This window comes from Pholcus phalangioides, unplaced genomic scaffold, assembly GCF_987345545.1.
Source record: "Pholcus phalangioides strain wild (caught in Gottingen) unplaced genomic scaffold, Ppha-v1.0 ptg000011l_1, whole genome shotgun sequence".
NCBI classification, from domain to species: Eukaryota; Metazoa; Arthropoda; class Arachnida; order Araneae; family Pholcidae; genus Pholcus; species Pholcus phalangioides.
In genome coordinates this window covers 17,650,250-17,666,795 of record NW_028301604.1, presented here as the reverse complement: position 1 = coordinate 17,666,795, position 16,546 = coordinate 17,650,250, and the positions used below count along the sequence as shown (strand labels likewise).

The window sequence follows — 16,546 nt, the reverse complement described above, 5'->3', positions numbered from 1 at the left end:
CAAATGACAGTTTCTTAAAATGTAATAATTTTTTTGAGAGATAATATAAATATGTGCTAAAAACTTCCAATTAGTGAAATGTAGAACCTGCTCTGAAAAGTCAGTGGCAAAAAAATTTCATATCAGTATTAAGATTGCATAAGTTCTCTGGAAAAAATGTTTCCAAGATGAAATCTGCGCAGAAAAAATTGCTCCTCGGTCCAAAACATTTTGGAAACCACAGCTTTGTAATAACTTAGCTTTTTATAATCACAAAGTAAAACTGTTTTGAATTTTACAAAAACTTACCTTTACAATTGAGCTGATAAATATTGCAAAAGCATCCACAAACTCAGTCATTCAAATGTGAGGAATAAATGCCTAAAAATATTTATTTCTGAAATAATGTCATTTGAATAAGAGTAAAAGCAAGATAAAATAATGGGAAACAATAGATATGGACACATTCAAGCATTCAAAAATATTTTCATCTGTGCAAGATTGTATGCTGAAGAATGGAAAAAAATAGCATTGATTTTTTTTTTTTTGTCTTGCATACATAATTTTGTTTGTCGTTTTCTAAATTTTATCATTTTTAAGTGTAAAATAGTCAATTCAACGTATGCATGAATTTAGTTATCAAGCAGTATACCCAGGGTTTGACAAATTGAAACAAACATTTAGGTACCAACAGAATTTCCCAAAGCAGATTTTTTCTCATGAAAAACAGTCCTAAATAATTTTTGTTCCAACTTTTGCGGCACTTAATTGCCCCCTTTTTATGTTGAAAGACACAAGATTGTTGGAAAGCTGTCCTTGTAAAATATGAAAAATATAAGTTGTGATAATAAAAATCAATTTTGCTTCCGTAAGATAATTGGGAACATAAAAATTAAATTGTTTATATGGTGACACATTAACCCTTTCTGGCACGCCACTCTTTGAAGTTGGAATTACACAATAAAAATTTGTAGGCAGTCTATTCAGGCCTAGAGGAGTATGCATGTATAACTTTGTAAAGATTGCACTTACCGTTTTAATTTTGTGGGTGTGCCCAACCTTGAATTCAGGACTCGATTTTAGGCAAGTGTTGAATGTAAAAAGTTAAAACTTATACAGAATAAAGAGTTTAGTGTACAGCCAAAAAAATAATGTATAATTTTTTTTCTGGAAATCCTTTTTATTCCAAAAAAAGAAAATTCTTTGAAATTTGAATCCATTTCTTTGAAAAATAAGGGTTTTCAAAAAATAAACAAAGGCCAAAAGTATGGATCGGCTTATGTGGTGCTGTTATCTAGTGTTTATAAAGGTGGTTTAAAGTAACCCCTAAACTAATTTTCGTTTCATCTAAAGTTTATTTTCAGTGTTTGAAAAGGGAATTTTTACTGAGTCGGAAAGGGTTAAATAAAAAGTTGGAATAATTAGCACTTTTCATTTGAATATAGAGAAAAACATTTATAGGAAAAGTTGCAGCGATATCGATAACCAAAATTCTTAATTTTTGTAATTTTTCACGATACAGTAAATCTTGCTTATAACGTTCCTGCTTAGAACAACTTTTTTTGTGGCCTCAACTTTTGCTGATAAACATCCAGATTTTCTGTTTAAAACATTTTCTCACTTACAATGTTCTTTCATGACAGTTTTTGAAAAATTTTATAAGTGGGATCTACTGTGTTTATTGTATCATTTTTCAGGAAACAATTTTCAGCATATCCACACATGAAAGTTTCACTACTTCGAGGAAAAAAGTTATCATATATCGCCGCACTTAAAAATATCTGATAGCTGTCTGTATCACCACTAATGAGATCTAAAGGAATGGGGAGGGGTTGTTGGCAGGGTAAGTGGCTTTAAATCATAATTAAAATCAATATTTAAATCACTTGATTTAAAAAAAAAATCATTGATTTAAATCACAAAATTTAAATTTCATTTTTCTTTTATTTAACTTTAATGTGTGCAATAATGAGATCTAAAAATTGAAAAATCTAACCTAGTATGGCATGCATGTGATTTGAAATGTAGTAAAGTTCTTGATTAAAAGTAATATAAAAGATCAGGTAAATATAGACTTGAACCTAATCCCTAGATACATATTAAATTCATGCATCAATTGTGCAAGAAACCATCTTGTCAGACAATGTTTGATACATATGCATAACCTGTGCACCATATGCAACACTGACCAGGAATTTGTTTTAAAAAGGGGAACCCTTATAGATATAAGCACTCTACAAGAAAAACCCATGAAGTTAATTTGGGCTCAACAACCTCTCATGACCCAAAGCAGAATATGCCAAAATCTGCGATGTACATTGCAGAACCATCAGTGCTACTGCAGAACAATCTGAAAGAATTTTTAGAAAAGTGTAGTGAAGAAAAACTATTATGGAAAACTTTTACTGCAGAACATTTCCAGTCAATCAAGGGCTCATTGCAGAAAAATGCAAAGCGTTCTGCTTTGTGGGTTTTATGTTAAAAAAAACAGATTTTTGGTGTTCATATTTCTTGCTTGTAGTTCATTTGTTACTTTATTCATTTATGCTGAATTAAATTTGAGAGATTAATATGGAAGAAAAACTATGATTTCTTAATAATTTACAAGATTTTTTAATTAATAAGCAATCAGTTAATTTGAATATAAAATCTGATTTGAATTATAAAAAATCTGACTTAAATTAAAAATATCAATTTTTTTTCATAAGTATTACGTCAGCAAATTTTTAGTCATTTTTGCCCCCCCCCCTTGTCATCAAAACACTGACCTCCTTCCCAGCAAAATTTCGTCATCAGCTCTGCCCCTCTGAATCCTAACGCATATTGGCTGGATCAGAGACATACATGGGGTGGGGACATAGGGGGTTAGTGCTCCCCCGCCCAAGATCAAAAATTTATTTTTTTAATGCAAAAAAAAAATGTTTAATTGAAATTTCGGAAAAAAAGTACCTTTATATGTTATCAAAAAAATATCCAGCCAAATATTTGACCAATCTCTGTTAATATCAATGCCATTTGAAGGCTAGGAACTCAAAAAATTTATCATGACCCACCCTCTAAGCCAGCGATTCTCAACCGGTGCTCTGCAGAGCCCTAAGGGCTTCGTGTGAACTCCCAGGGTCTCCGCGGCCGCTCGAGGAAAAAAAAACAAAAAAAACAGTAAATTTGAAAAGAATAATTATTAATATTTTTGAATAATAAAAATAAGTCAGTAATTTTGATGAATAAATAAAAAATAGGCCTACGGGGCTCTGCCATAGAAATTATATACTGGGAAGGGCTTCGTGGGACAAAAAAGGTTGAGAACCGCTGCTCTAAGCCATATATGGTAAATCGCATAACGGCCCTTGGCGCACGGACCAAATACGGCCCCGAAGGTCATCTGATGCGGCCTGCTCTCCTCAAACCTAATTTTCTAAAAATGAACTCAGCGGCACATTTACAGATTGTTTAAGTGATCCATGGTACAATTCCAGAGTATTTAAGTGGCCCGTGGCACATTCACAGATCACTTAAGTGACCCGCAACACAGTTCCAGAACACTTAAGTGATTCGTGAAACATTTAGAAATACCTTGAATGACATGGGGCATAGCTTCAGAGCACTTAAGCATCCCCCAGTGCAGTTCTACATCACTCAAGTTATGCACATTCTCAGATCATTTAAGTGTGATCTGCGGCATAATTACGGATCACTTGAGTGATGCGTGGCACAGTTCCAGAGCACTTAAGCGGCTCAGACACATTTCTAGATCACTTGGATCCGCAAAACATTTAGAAATCACTAAAGTGGCTCTGTAGGGCTCTTATCAATAGGGGGAATGTTACTTCAAGTGCCCACAAACTATCGAAAGGGTTTTTCATTTTTGGTGCACCGAGTAAGATGCCATTAAGAATATTTCATATTTTCATAAAGGCTGGTTGATGACGTAAGCATTATCCAAACCCCCCTCCCCCTCCTTGTCATCAAAAGTCAGCAAATCGGAAACCCCTTCCCCCATTGATACTGACATAACACTTGAATGACCCCTAACCTGGTTGTTGGTCATATTTTCTAGAAAAAAATGTTGATGCTTCTACCACATCTATACATCATCTGATATATTTTGAAAAAGAAGGAATATACAGGGAAATCTATAAACCGCTCAATAATTACACGTGATTCCTGTGAAAAACTAATGTAGAAAAGTGTTTTCAGTTTTTCAATTTGACCTATAATTAATGAGTTATAAAGGTCTAAAAACTGATGACATCACTTAAAAATCCAGCCAAATTCACCGAACATACATCAAAAGTACAACTTTGTGTTTTTGAAACTTGGTAACATTCGTATAACCCTAAAGAAAAATTGAGAAAAAGCAAACCAGTTTTATTTCTCTTGTGAACATTTACACTATTTTATACTCAAAATTCAAAATGTTTTTGCTTTGATCAGCATGTGTGTTTTCATTTGATTTGGCTCATTTAAATGAATCAAGTTTCACTAACAATTTTGAGATGAGATTTTCTTTCCAGTTTCAACTTCGAAGTTTTTGAAGCTTTACAAATCACATCCATGCAATTCCGGCTTAACGCATGACCCGAGAACTCAAGAGAAGAGGGTCCTCACAAAAATGAGATATAGTTGAAACTTTCGAGGAGTGTGTATGTAAATTTGTCTCGTAGGGCCTCAGAAAAATTACTTGGCTCGGATGCCAGCGGTTCTCTTAAGACAGTCCTGCATCCATGACCCCGACACGGATGGGGCTGACAGGGCCTCGAGGCAATTATTATAATTTTTTTCATGCTACAAATTCACTATAGAACAGCATGCGCTCGGGGGCCAGTCTAGAAGCCTTGTCCTACATGTGGGGGCAATGGTTGCGCCAGTGTTTGATTTTAATTCTGCAACATAATTAACTTGATTAGCACAATAAGCTGGTTGAATGAAATTGATCACAATTACAAATTGTCACAATGAAGTCTAAAAAATACAGTTTGAAATTTACATGGCATCTCATTTATGTTGACTTACGCGAGTGTGTATGAAACAGTACTCAAAACCATATTTAGAAGAACAAACAGTGAAGAGGTGGCTTTCATTTTGAAAATTGAGAACTTAATGGGGTAGAGGGCATGATTTTTCAGGAAGAAATAGAAATATTTAGATATAATATTACATTATAAATATATACATAAGAGCATCTCCTAGGGGCAGCAAAATTAATAGCGCCTAGAAGGGAGAGAGCCTGAAGTCCATCTATGCTAAGAGGGGCCCGGGGCAACTGCCCCTCTATAAATACGTACATGAATGAAATTTTATTTGAAAAAATGACCAAGTTCTGCTTGAATCATATAGGTTGAAGTTTATTTCAAAGTCATCAAAATCTTTCTTGTAACAAGGTAAAAAATTTATTAACATTTCAGCACGATAAAAATCAATTCACAAGGAAATGAAAAGCTTTTATTGCAACATTATAAGTATGAAAATGTGACTCGATCAATAATCAATAGAAAAAATCTGTAACCACTAATTGTTTTGAATACCTGAGTTCATAAATAATTAGTTTGATTAGAAGTTTCTGATTGAATCATTGTTATTATTTTACAGTTTCCACGAGCTACCTTTGTCAAGCTACCACTTTTTACAATCTCCCTTGAAGCTTTTCTGTAACAATTTGAATGCAATTTTGAAATAACTAAAAATATATAGCCCTGTCTTACTGATCAATATGTAATCAAATTAAAACGACAGCATAAAAAAAACAATCACACAGTAAACACTATGCACTGACCCAATGCCCCTTCCCTTAAAAAATTTGGCCTGATAGTGAAGGAGAACAAACTACCACATGTTGGCAAAAAAGTATTGATTTTGGGAAAAAAAAAATTTCCACAGATCTCGTTTGGTGAACATCCCTTTACACAAAGAAGAAAAAGCACCAATCTTGAAAGAAAATAACTGATTTTGGTTTCTACAAAATTGGATTTAGTTCATTTTCAAAAACACTGCAACCCTCTGCTGAGAAAAATTTAACTTTTGTGTTTTTTTTTTTGACATGCAATTGACCAATACAAAAATCATGCGTCACAAAAGTTCAAAACATTATAACTCATATATATATTCATCTGAACTTAAAAGGGAAAAAACTTTCCTATATTAGTTTTTCACAAGGAATCACATGTATAATTATTGGGCGGTTGATAGTTTGCCTTTACACTGGGACACTCGTAAATGTCGGTAAAATTGTCATCTCTTTCCACTATGCCGAAAATTGAAATTCTTCATTCACGTCACTTTTAATGCTGAATATATTTTGAGTTTCTGTAATTTCCTGCCACTTCTAATTCACAGGTTATACATAAAATCTGAAATTTGAAGTGTAGATTATAGACTTCTGCTTTTTTTCTGAAAGGTATGGAATAAAAATAAATAGTTTATATATATATATATAGGGTGCATAGGTAACAGGGTGTACGGTATTTTACTAGCAAACCATTGATCCTAGAGGCATACTTCCAATTAGAAAAAGTATCCAAATAACATGTAGTACTCAGATATGTCATTCATATTGCAAGGGGTTGTATAGTTATCAAAATAAAAATTTTAACATTTTATATGGACAGTGTGCTCAAGAACGAAATTACAAAGTTGTTGCCCTCTCTTTTCTGATGCCAAGAAAAAGCATTCCAAGTTTCTAAGTACAATATTCACTGAGATATTTGAATTTGAAAAACCAAAGAAAGTTGGGAAAAAATAGTGTTAAATGTGAGTAAACGTTTTTACCCATATTTAACCTCTTGGGCTGGAAAGACATGCTATGCACATTGCTTGTTATCTGCTTCTCAAGTGGCAGTGACGTGCATAGCACGTCTACTGAATTTACTATTTATAAAATACTATTATATTATAAGTAAGTAGGTATTACAGCAACACGATATTTGAGCATGCAATCAGTAGTGCTATTGCAGAGAACTGAGTTCGTTGTAAAATTTTATTTGTTTTATTGCGGTACAATAAATAACAACAGCATGAGTGTGGTGTCGATTTACAGGATAACTACTTATCTTCCTTTCCTATGATGAGAAAATTTTATAAAAGCTACAGAAAAATATTTTTTTATCTAATGGATATGATATTCATTTATGATGCATTTGTTTTATTTCACAAAGTACAACAAACGCCAAATGGCAGGAAATATTCATTTTTAAAATTTCGACTGGACATTGCAAAAGAAATCTTACAAAATATAAATATTGCTGAATATTGAACATGCAGAAGGCCTCTGAAGATAATACACCACTGCGTCTGCAGGCAAAACAGTGGGGACATTTTCCAGGAAAAATTCCACCTACAAAAGGTAAAGGCCTCAGCGAAAGTGCAAGGTATGTGGGAAACACAATAAACACAGTGAAACTGTCTGGGAGGAGTGTAAAAAATGTGTGTTGTTGCATTGCATATTCCTCATTGTTTTGAAGTTTATCATACTGTACAGAATTATTAATAAAATGCTTTAAAAAACATTGTAAATCTTATTTATATTTATCTAAGTAGTGCAACTATATGCATTTTTTACACACAACCTGCTTAAAACTTTAATAGAAATTATTACAAGTAAAAGCTCGCAGTCGTGGGCTTCTGCCAATTAATTTCCAGCCCAAAAGGTTAATGCTGTTTCAACGATGAATGACATATCTGAGTACTACATGTCATTCGGACACTTTCTGTAATTCGAAGTATGACCTAGGATCAATGGTTTGCCAATAAAATACCATATGTCCTATTACCTATGCACCCTATATATATATAAACTATTTATTTTTATTCCATACCTTTCAGAAAAAAAGCAGAAGTCTATAATCTACACTTCAAATTTCAGATTTTATGTATAACCTGTGAATTAGAAGTGGCAGGAAATTACAGAAACTCAAAATATTATATTCAGCATTAAAAGTGACATGAATGAAGAATTTCAATTTTCGGCACAGTGGAAAGAGATGACAATTTTACCAATATTTTTGAGTGTCTCCGTGTAAAAAAAATTTCATTCTGCAAATTTTCAAACTGTTGCGGATTAGAGGGAATGTTTGCTGTATGCCTTGGTTGAATTGAGGCTCACATGCTTAGCCCTTATATATAAACTGCAAAAATAGTATGAGATATACCCATCCACAAGAGTAAGAGAAAAAAGCTTCCTCTTTTTTTCCCTCCTAAATAGCAAATCATCAATAAGTGATTCAGCAGCCTACTAAGCTAATTATCTATGAGCAATTGGAGCAGTTCAACTCTTAAATAAAGTAAAATTTTTTTCTCTTTTTTTTTTTTTAGCCTCATAACTTTTCTAGCAACCAAAAAATTAGTTCAAAACATATTTATTGAGGAATCATTATTACACTGCAAATTGCAGCATATAACTTTTTAAGAAATTACATCATTTGTTTTATTAATAATTAAATTTTTACAATATCTTATCAATCGCTCATAGATGACTAAGCAGTTAAAAAGTTATGGTTAAAAAAACAGGTAGTATAACTTTTTAACAGGCAAGTTTGTTTCCTCTTCATATTAGATTAGGTACACAGCACATTCTGACATGTGCCAATTCATTAGAGAAGTTCCTATAAAAAGTCATAATCAAAATAAAACATACTGGAAAATTAAAAAAAAACCAAGTCAACTCTCTTCTTCGATCTCTCTTTGTAAATTGGTAAAGTTGTTCTTGTTCTTCCTCCATATTATTTGAATCTGAAAACATAAGCATAGATCATTTTTGTAGCAACAGTCATTTTATGCATGCAAGGATTATAAATGGATACAGGAAGGGCCAGTCCTATAAATTTTGCCGCCTGAGGTAAATAATATTTTGCCGCCCTTAAGACGACTATGTGAAAAGTTTTCTTTCTTCACCTTGATACAGTAGTTCCCAAAGTGTTCATGGACCCCTTGGGGGGGGGGGGGGGTGAAAAATTAATAAATTGATAATTTAACATGTCACAAGAGAATGTCCTGATGAGAGTAAATATATCAAATAAAAAAACTTCTTTGAAGGGGCGCAGGTTGTTTCAAAGTGGGCCCACCTTTTTACATTTTTTCCTATGGGTTTTGAAAAAATTTCTTCCTTTCAGAGGGTTAACTGAGCTATGTAGAAATGTCCTTTCCACTTGTTAATACAAGATTACTCGAAAGACTGATAAAATTTTGGGAGAGGATGATTACAAGAAAGAAAATTCAGGTGGCAGCAATCAACTAATAATTCATAAGCTATTAGTTGATTGCTGCCAACGTCCATGTACAGAGTCTTTCAACATATATATATACACAAGCTCCAAGGGAGAAATATTCTATCTGTTTCTATAGCTTAGTTGGTAGAGCACTCATCCAGCAAACGAGAGACCAGGATTCAAGTTCCCACGAGGGCAGAGATGAATTTTCTTCCTTGTAATCATCTCCAAAAATATAACCAGTCTTTCAAGGAATCTTGTATTAACTGAGCTATTTAGCACATACTGTATACATCATATAACGTATTAAGGAATTTTGTATTAACTGAGCTATTTAGCACATACTGTATACATCATATAACGTATTAAAATTCTACCTACAATAGTTTGAAGGAAAATCTTATTCAATCAAGTTTTATAACAGAACAGATTTTAATAAATTAATATTTATTTTGAATCCAAAGGATTTTTTTTTTAATCCAAAAAATTTGTTCATTGAAAATCCAAGTCCAAGAATCGCTCTCGTCATTTCCTTGTTTTTAAAATTGTGATTCTCTGTATTGTTGCCCACACATGCGTAGCATGAAGAGAGGTTTTTCTTACCTTTTTATTCATACCCTGCAGCAAAATTTTCTAGCAAAGTGGCAGCCCTGAGTTCATATGTTTGTGACCTGAGGTGCAAGCAAGAGAACATGGGGGGGGGGGGCATGTCTTCCCCAAGATGATCAAAAGTTCAAAAAAATTCAAATATTTTAATAAAAAATTCAAATATCTAAAGAGAAAATACCTTTATACTGTATGTTATACTTACTTATACATTTCTGTTAATTTAAAATGCTTCTTGAAGGTAAGTAGCTCAAAATTTCTCTGGGAGAAATTCCTTGCACTCCCCAAACCCAAGGTTATCTTGTGTATGCTAATGTTCATGACCAGGGTGCAGGATAGTGTAATGTGGTAGGTCTTTTCATGGTGCAACTTAGGTAGTCCACAAGTCATTTTACCGCTTGATCATTGCTTGGCTTTGCATCACCTTCATATGGTCCTTGCAGCAATAAAAAACAAACTCCAATCCCATCTCTGAAGTGCATATGCACCCTCGAATGGTTGATGGCATATATTGCAGCAAATCCGTCGGAAAAAATATTTGTTTTTAGTGAAGTGTTGTGCACTCTCCAAAACACCCTCTACCGCCATAGCTATTGCAGTTCGACCGCACATTCGGTGATCAAAAATGCTTGTTTAGGTGTCTTATATTACCTCTTACGTTTGTCCCACGAATTTAGAATCACCCTGTATTACATGTGAGAAACATCAATGAACTGGAACCTCCTTCTGCAACCTATCAAATAAAATTGTTAAAATTCTTAGATTAAAATAAGTGACAGGATTTTGATTAGTCAAATCTCTCTATCTCGAAACTGAAGGGACCAAAAAAAATTTCGAGATAGAGTTGTTTTTTTTTGTGTAAGAAAGGAAAAACACACCAAAAATTTAGATTGAGGAAAAACTAAAATACTGTACTATATTTTACTACATATTGATGAAATTATAAATATAATTATTGAACACATTGATTGCATAACTTAACTAGTGAGAGTTAAGAGTTAATATTAATTAAGTAACAGCACTAAATGCAAAAATACACTTAAATACGTTCTAATATAGATCAATTCAAATTTTATTTACATATACCTTATTTAAAGTACTTTTATATATAGACCTATATAAAATAATCATATCAATATAAGCTTAGATTGATGCACGTTTTTTGCTCTTGAGCCTTCACAATGTCATTGATACCAGCAAGAGCTGCAAATATTTCTGAACTTTTAAGTTTGCCCCAGAAAATGACACACCGTTTTTACAGGATGTTCGGAATTTTTCACTGTTACTTTTTTCTGTTCCTCTGAATCATGTTCTGCTGCATTTTCATCACCCGAGTTGGCCATACATTCAGCAAAAATTTCGGTAAGTGCCATAACTTTGTAGTGAGCTGACCATTTCCACAAAATTGGGAAATGAAATTTCCAGATTCAAGTGTTTTTTGGTAATTTCCCAATGTTCTGAAATTTCATCTTCAGCATTCTTCTGAGAAGCACTAAAATTTGAGCGAGTCATCGGAATTGATCCTTCATCACATAGATGGCTGGTTACAAACCCAGCTTTCTTGGCGTTATTTTGAATTTTCTGTTGGCTGACTTTTTGCCATGCTGAACAAGCCATCCACATAGCATCCACTTCCCACCAATCATAGTTTCCACCTATGATTGACAAGATCCATCAGCACAATGGGTTGTAATAATCCTTTCTTATTAGTTTCTTTCAAATCCGAAAAAGTCAGATTTATGCGGAAGGAAAAGAATTTCAGTGTTTTCTTTCCACTATAATCTTGGCCTGGTCTTTAAGAGAGAGAGAGTTTTTTAAAAATTACTTCGAGACAGAGATGAAAATGCATTGATTTCGTAAAGTAAATGCAGGAATTTCTTTTCTTCTTTGAGATAGTTTTTCAAGAAATAGAGTTTTCGAGAAAGAGAGGTTTGACCCTCTTTTTGCAGCATGAAAAGAGCAATATCGTATGATGAATATTTGTAAGCAATAATATCAATTAAATTGTCAAGTTTGCCTCAAGACTTTAACAATGCTATTTGTGTATGGTAAAATAACGAGTAAAATATGCAAAGTGTAATTTTCTTATGTTTTCTGTAATTGTAATCAAAAACAATATGATAATGAAGGATGGCTACATTTTGCGAGTTTTATTAATGTTATTTTACCGCACATAAATAACAACTGTTAAAATTTTGAGGCAAACTTGATAATTTAACTAATATTATTGCTTATAAAATATTTAACTATTATCAAATCATATTGTTTTTTTTCCATGAGGCACAATCAAAATCCAGTCGCTAATTTCAATCAAAGAATTGAAACAATTTTATTTGATAGGTGGCAGAGGGGTTTCTAATGCATTGATGTCTTTCTCACATGTATAATATGTACAGTATAATTCTTTAATTATAAAGAATATAATAAATAAATATAATAAATTTCTTAATTATTTATCTTCTTAATATTTTCTAGAAGGCATATTTTTGCTGATAAAATTTTATTATTACCCATTTATTGATTATGGACAAAAGTGCCTAAGAAAGACACCATGTTTTCATGGTGAAAAAGTTTACAAAATATGGATGTTTAGAGTCCAAGAATGCTTTTTTATATAGGTACAGTTTTTTGCTGCGCAGAAAAAAACTCCCTATACTTTTAAAGGCAGCATGTCATTTTATCATTCCACAAAGATATTGAAATTCTGTGAGCAGAGAAACAAGTCTGTGCATGTGAAATAAAAGGCAATGTGCCTCCTATCTAGAAAAAAAGTTAAAATAATCCCTCCAGTAATCTGGTGTTTTTAGGCTGCTTTTCTTCGAACATAGAAGAAAATATATATTAGTGCATGTCTATGAGCAAAAGTTTATATTATTTAAATGGGTTTTTCAATCACAACATGCAGTAATTCAGCAATTTTGGTAACCCAGCTTATCCTGGTGTGATATGTGCCAGATTACTGCTGTCTGTCTATTATACTAATAATTCATATCTCTATTAATTCAAGAAATTTTTTTTTGCAGCTACTTTTCTAATTTTTTTCTGCAGCACTCAGATTTCAAACCCACATGCCCTGACACCGAAGACAGTGTCGTATTTACAGGGCGCTTAGCAGACTATAGCTTAGGGCGGCAAGTTCAGAAGGGCAGCAGATTTGAGGACTAAGTGGCCAAGAAAATTAGTAGGATGGGAGATATATAACCCTCACCTCTGCCCAGACAGTCAGTGACCTAGAGAGTTTGGAAGCACATGAGTGAGCAAGAGTGACTTGGAGTGTGAGCAAGCGTGTGAATGACCAAACAAGCTACCTACAGAGCGAGGGACCAGTTCAGTGAGTGGTCTAGAGCAGTGTTTCTCAACCGCCGGGCCGTGACATCAATCGTACTGGGCCGCGAGAATATATTCATTACCCTTTCATTTTTCAAAGTATTGTATTTTCACGAATAACTAATTGGTTTATTTCACTATTATGGTACATATTATTTTAGTTTTTCAGTCTAAAAATCATACAAAGGAAGATGAAAAACCCTCCTAGAGTTCCAGATCAAAGGCTTCCAGCCGCAATTGCAAATTATAAGAATTTGGAGGATTCCTCTTCCCCTTATCGCACTGAAAATCCTTCGTTTTGTTGCAAGGCCCAAAGGAAAGGAAACATGTCTCTGGTCCTTCCCTTCCCCTCGAAACTAGTATTTTTAATTGTGATTTTTTTCTTTTCGTATTTTTGAGTATCAGTCTTCATGAAACCCAAACAATACAGCAGGGGTGGGGAATGTTTTTCCATACTCTCCGTCCCTTTCCCCGAAAATATCCTACTGCTTCAGGGCTCTCTCTGATGACCCTGTCGTTTGCGTGTCCACGGTTTGCCATTGTTGGCACCACAGAAAATGTCCTGAAGACAAACAATAATGCCATGAGAAAACTCGGCATCCCACGTTCCTTGGAGACTGGAAAAACATCTGTGCTACTCGCCAAGCTGCATAACTTCAAAGGGGAATAATTGCGAGTGATTAGGAAAATTTCTGGGCAATAGAAAACCACCATCGACCATTGGACCCGTTTATTTATGGCCAGTGGTAAAAACCTCTTTACGATTTAGTATGTGTTCTCAGAAAAGAACGAAGTATTTCACATATGCGTGGCAAATCTCAGAGACTAATCAGTGAAGCACCATCTGTATACAGAAAATAGTGTGTTTTTGAAACGGTCATCAAGGTGCACATAACTACTGGTGATAACTCGAATACCGTTTTCTTTGCAAAAACGCAGTGAATTACGTTGCGAGAGTTTTTGTTTTGATTTCTTTTCCAGAGTGTGGATAGGTTCACAAATCTCAATTTTTGTTAAAAAATAGAGAAAAGTTTTAGAGTAGAAAAATCGCGATCAAAGTTTTGTAATTTATCAAGTTACATAATTTAACATAAGCATCTATCCTGAATATACCGAAAAGTGTTTCGCCCAAAAATTAACAATTTTCTGCTCTTCAGCAGACTTTTATGGTGAGTTACAATATAGACGATTTTTTTATACCATTACCTTCTTTCTAGCTAAGATTAAATGCAAAGTTCGATTGTAAAATATATTTTACACTAAGTTATTAAAAAAGTGCTAATAAATAAGTGCTGCGTTGATGTCAGCTCAAAAAAATTCCATTGCCCACTATGAATGAAAACTTCATATTTTTACACACTATGCGAAATTAGTCTGTAGAATTGAATATTAAGACGTCTCGATTGATTTGTGATCAATTGAATTTTTCAATGAGGTAGAAGCGCTGAAATGAAGAAAACGTTGAGGGGGGCTGAAGGTTGCCATTTGTCCCGTATATACGTGCTCAAGCCCTTATGCAGGAGAGTGAGTGGAACGTTACATTGTATATTGATTATTGGTGGCTCAGCCATCTCGTAAAATATATTGGGGGCGCTCAAACAGCCTCAGTACATAGGTTCCGGCGCTTAAGCAATGATGATGTTTACTGCAGTTGCTGATGAGACGCTTCGTTTATGTTTTGACTTCTGCACGTTATTAATACATTACCGGAAAAAAAAATTTTCATCACTCCGCAAGAAAATAATGAATTCATTATAAATGGTTTTAATCAATTGAAATACATTAAATTAATTAATCAATTGAAATACATTAAATTAATTAACCAATTAAAATAGATTAAATTAATTAATCAATTAAAATAGATTAAATTAATTAATCAATTATTAATTGATTAAATGGGTTTTTAATTAATTAGCTCACAATCAAAATGTAATTGGTTGTTTATTAATTATTAACTTTTGAACGAGTAAACTATTCCAGACCGGGCCGTAAACTCAGCAATTTGATTCACCGGGCCGCGGTTCCAAAAAGATTGAGAACCACTGGTCTAGAGTCAGCCGTCTTAACCACATCCTGGGACCTTGGGCAAAGTGATTTTTCTAAGGCCCCCTACCTGGTGAGAAATGTTTACTTTCAAAAATTTTAGCCAGATATCGTTTTTACGAATCCTCCCCCCTGCACTTAAGGCCTCCGCCTGGGGGAGGAGGCAGAGTAAGTTAAATCTAATTCAGATTTTAATGATGATGAATATGTGGGTATGAAATGCCACCTCTGATTTTATTTCTTTCGAGATCAATGTTTCAGAGAGATCTGTCATGGATAGGATGAGTTTCTGCATGGAGATATGTGTTGAATTGTGTCTGCACAGAAATAAGATGATTGGGTTCGGTACAATTCCAGAAATCAATGAAAATAAATTTCGCAAGAGGAAATTTAATCATGGTAAAAGAATCAACGTAACCTCAGCCTTTGGAAGGGTGACTGATAGGTGTTTTTTGAAGGTTGTTCAGGCTAGAATAAATATAACTCTTCTCAAAGTTATTAGAAGAAACATAAAGCCTGGTTCTATTATTGTGTCCGATGGGTACCATGGACTTTAGATACCCTTCAAAAAGTCGCCAAATATGGCACCTCAGAAACGTTTATTTTCTCAACAGAGAAGCATTATGACGGTCTTGGCGACTTATCGCGAGAAAAAAGTCGCCAAAATCGTGGCGGACCATACTGCATCTGTTCCCGAGACTGAATCGCTTTCGACTTCCCTTTGGTCATTGATTATTATTAAAAATTAACATTTTGAAACCTGCAAGGAGTAGAAGAACCGTTACATTTCCAGAGATGCTAATGATATAAATAAAATATACACCAATCCGCCACGTGTGGGCCAAAACCAGATTAACGATTACTTAACTAGCTTTGGCATGGACATACTTTCAATCTTCAATCAATTGTACCAAGGCAAAAGCTACTCAGGGGCTCTTATCCTGCAATTGATAAACAGTCTTGGTCTTATTATTCAGGGTTCTATGCTGACTGATAAACAGTGTTTACTTACTGAAGAACGTTGTGATACAAGGTTTATAGAATATATAGCCACAGTCATACGGATACCGGCATCCGTCTGAGTACAATGCCTTGACTTGACTAGAATATATTCTAGAAACCTGCTATATATTCTAGAAACCTTGGCTGTTCCCCTGATTGAAACAGCAAGCTCGATATGAGTAGAATGACCATATTTTCTCGAAAAAAATAAGAAAATTTGGTTCGCAAATACGGGCCATCGCTAATTGTCGCCAAGTTACGGCTTAGTTGCCAATTATGAAGCAAAACTTACCAAAAACTTTTCTTTATTTCTTTCAAACCGAACACAACTCAGGTCTATCACCATCTATGGGCAATTTACTACCTAGTGAATTGTGGCGGAAGTGTAA

At 33.9% G+C, this 16,546-nt stretch overlaps 1 long non-coding RNA gene across 2 annotated transcripts in view; it reads right to left on the bottom strand.

Moving 5' to 3' along the window:
- LOC149080160 (uncharacterized) overlaps nucleotides 1-16,248 on the bottom strand; it is a 35,547-nt gene extending 19,299 nt beyond the window's left edge. The window contains exons 1-4 of one of the 2 annotated variants that reach the window (XR_016193536.1): nucleotides 16,168-16,247; nucleotides 9,991-10,518; nucleotides 8,609-8,703; nucleotides 289-360 (exon numbers count right to left, since the gene is read on the bottom strand). This is a non-coding gene — a long non-coding RNA (uncharacterized LOC149080160). Of the gene's footprint in view, nucleotides 1-288; nucleotides 361-8,608; nucleotides 8,704-9,990; nucleotides 10,519-16,167 lie in introns of both variants that reach the window. The other variant, XR_016193537.1, reaches the window with a different exon arrangement.
- Between the last annotated feature and the right edge of the window lie 298 nt (nucleotides 16,249-16,546).